Raw genomic sequence first — 3866 nt, 5'->3', positions numbered from 1 at the left:
TTCTACTGAGCTATCTCTCTGGCCCTAGTGTAAGAATTCAAAAGAAGAAATAAAAACTGAAAAGTATAATAGACACAGTTAAATGGGAATTAACAGAATTTAAGGATCAAACAGAGAGAGAGAAAGGAGAGAAGATAGGAAATAAGGTAGGGGCAAAACCATGCATGATGGCTGAGGCAGTTGTCCTAAGAATTTTCATCCGTTTTTAAAAAATAGCAGTTAATGGGTAGAATTCTCACCTTGACTAACTCTCTATGCTGATATCTGTGAACTAAGCAACTACAATTTTTTTTTTATAGAGTCTCTATGTAGCCTACGCTGTCTAGACTGGTGTTGAATTCACCATGTAGCCCAGGCTGGCCTCAACTCACAGCCTCCTTATTGATCCTCCTGTCACAGCCTCCTTATTGTTGGGATTACATGTATGCACCCTCATCTTCAGCCACTTTCTCTTTTGTGATATGGATTTTTCTCAAGCCAATATTTTATAAATTGATATTTGATGGCATTTAGCTGTTAGACATTCTGAGCGATGTCTGCGTGGGGCCTGTGGACTGTGGGCCTTGCTGTAGTAGCGTGCTCTGAGTCCTAGGATGACCTCACACAAACCCACCATTTGCAGAATTTAGATGGATGTCATTTTAATGTCTATATGGGTGCAGCTTTACCAGTTAGAAACTGATGAAAACATCTTGGGGTTTGATCAGATCCAAAAAGGTTTCAACAGCCTTATATAAGAATCCTAAGGATCCATGGGAATAGCCATAGTATCTTTAGAGGCTGATAGGAAAAATTATATAACCAAAGAGAGCTAAAAAATCATAAATCTAGTGAAGTATGGAGGAAGTCAGCTACAATCCCTTTTGGGGTTTCAGACATCCAGGAATAAAGGAATATTTAGTAATTAAACTCAAGGACTGGATTTTGGAGTCCAAAACAGTGACTACAGGAAGGTACCTAGTAATCTAAGTTGGCTGTGGATAAACCCGAAAGCTCTCCTGCACTTGGAGGCAGGGCTTCTGCAGGGTGCTTGCACCATGAAGGTGTGGTACTCTCTGGAAGCTTCCTCTACTGTTGAGTACAGCAGTGGGGGTGCTGCTGACAGGTGGGGCTTGGTGAGAAGAGGTGGTCACCAGGCATACTGTGTTCCCTTTCTTGGGCTTGCTCTTCCTTCTTCTTCCTGGCTGCCAGGAACTGAGCACCTTTCATCCTGGCAAGGTTCTTTCACACTGCCATTTCTGCCTTGGAGTCTGTTCACCTTGGACTGAACTTCTGAAACTGTGAGCCACAAGAAACCTCTTCCATTAAGATGCAGCTGTCAGGCAGTGTGTCTCTGAAGCAGCATTTAAAAAGCAGTCAGCTCCCCTTGAACTTCCCCTAAGCTTCTTGTTCTGATACAGATAAGATTGGCAGCTACGTTCTGTAAAGAATTTCCGTCATCTTTTCTTGAAGGACTCACAGGGCTCTGTCTTCTTTCAAGGGTAAGTTATTAGTTGATTTGTCTTGCCTCTGTACCCTTTCTTGCTCCTGTATCCTGCTGGTTGCTAAAGACCAACCCCCTCAGCCAAATGTGCAAAAGTAGAACTTTTCCTTTATTGTAATGACCAGCACTTTGGACATGAGTTTGGCTGGGTTGATGTGCATCTAAAATCCTGGAATAAACCCTCCCTTTTCCCTATTGGTCTTTTGTATTCTGCAGCATTTCAGCGACTAGGGAAGTTACTAAGACACTTAGCTTGGCAGTCAATGTAACAAGAAATGTGACCAAGGGATCATATACCTTCTGGTCCCAAGCCCAATCCAAGGATCTGAGTTTAAAAAGTAGATTTAACACCAGAGAAGTTAATTATGTTCCCCTAGTAGGGAAGGCCACGTCCCTGCAATTGTGCTCATATTCTGACTTCATAGAATTTAGAATTTAGTAACATATTGGAGTAAATTAATAAAATTATTTTTAATTCTTTTATTTTTTAAAGAGAATAAAAAATAAAACAACATTAGAAACTATACAGAATTTCACTAAACAAAATGATAGGAATTCAACAATGTTTGTACATTACATAATGTTGTCTTCAAATTAGTTCAGATTACCAGATATAAGTATGCAAAATTGGTCAAAATTATAAAAAATTAAAAAGGAGAGAGGAAAAAAACTGTTAACTGTTTCTTTCCATAGACCAGCAGAAATCAGCAGTACAATTACCAAGCTGTCCTGTGTATATACCACAGTGATATATGTGCACTCACGTTTCTAGTAGTGTAATTTGTCATAACTAAGTCTGGGGAATAACCCAAATGCCCATCAACTGAGAAATGGTTAAAAAGCTGTGGTATTTTTATATAATGGAGTATTACTCAGCTATAAAAAAGTTAAAACTGAGGCTTTTATAGGTAAATGGATTCAACTAGAGACCATACTCATAAGTGAGCTAAATCAGACCTGCATGTATAAATACTATATTATGTCCCTTAGTGTAAGAACCTGAAAAAGTAAATAAAATCTGAAAGGTACAATAGATACTGTGAAAGGGAAGGAAATGATGAAAGTGAAAGAAAAAAAAGAAAAGGAAAAGGAAATAAAATTCTTCTGTTAGGTATATTAAGAGATCTAGCTTGTATTTCCAGTTCAAAATATAAATTATGTAAGGGCCAGCTTGATAGCTCAGTGAACTAAAGCACCTACTTGGGCAGAGCTCAGTGGCTGGGTTCGACCCCAGGTGTGCAGTGCCGGCCCTGCCTTCAGGGCCTGCTGAGAGGGCGATTGAGACTGGGTGTGGTGGCACATGCCTGCAATCCCAGCACTTGGGAAGCTGAAAACAGGAGAATCACGAGTCTAATCCAGTGAGACCTTGTAGACTCTGCCCTAAATACATTTTTTTTTTCAAAGTTTTATTGATAAACATCAATGAGACAGTTTCAAATCAAGTCGGAAGTACAGTTTCAACAAATAATACCTAAATACATTTTTTAAAAAGTAAATTATGTAATTGATTTAGATTGTACTCTAATCAAAGCTTAACTCTTACTAAATTTACAGAAGTATTGGATCATTTAAGAAAAATTAAGTCCTACCATATTTATACATTTATTTGTGAAACATTTTATTTGAGGAAGTATTTTCTAGGGGCTTTTTATTTTTTATTTTTTAATTTTTTGTATTTAGGGATGGGTCTACAGGGTGTTCAGAGTCTCTACTAGATCAGACTCACAGTGATTCTCCTGTTTACAGCCCCCCAAGTGCTGGGATTACAGGCGCACCAGGACGCCCAGTCTCAATAGTCTCATCAAGCCCCAGGGGTGGGGCTGGCAGAGCAGGCCTGGGGATCGAAACCCCAGCCCCTGAGCCTGCTTGCAGGTGCTTTAATCTGCTGAGCTATTTGGCTGGCCTCTAGAGGTTTTTTTAAAAAGATTTTATTGTAAAACAACTGAAGAATTTAAAATGACTATAGTGTTCACTACACTTACCAATGGACTTGTAAAATGTTGTATGGTACGGGTCGGTGCTGAAAGAAACGACGAGAAGACCTGATGAATGTAGGTAGCTTCAGAGGGCTCACTGAGATTAGTCTCTCTCCAAGTGAGCCCAGAGCCTCAGAAGCTACCTACATTTTTATTGAGGAGTAAGGGCAGACTAAGGAATGTGCATAATTATCTAAGTGAATACAAACTACTATCTATTGACTTCCACCATTTGCCTAACACTAGGTTCACACAAATGCTAGCCCATAACATCCCAAGCAAGGGATCAAAGGACAGGGCGCTTGCAGGAGAAGCTGTTGTCTGCTGCCTTGGGTCCCAGCTTTCCGGGAATTTGCAGACAGCAACTCTCCTCGGGCTCAGTCCAGTGTTGCCTGCTCTCTTGGGAC

Source organism: Octodon degus, unplaced genomic scaffold, assembly GCF_000260255.1.
Source record: "Octodon degus isolate 3935 unplaced genomic scaffold, OctDeg1.0 scaffold00147, whole genome shotgun sequence".
Lineage (NCBI taxonomy): Eukaryota > Metazoa > Chordata > Mammalia > Rodentia > Octodontidae > Octodon > Octodon degus.
Note: the sequence above shows the minus strand (reverse complement) of the source record.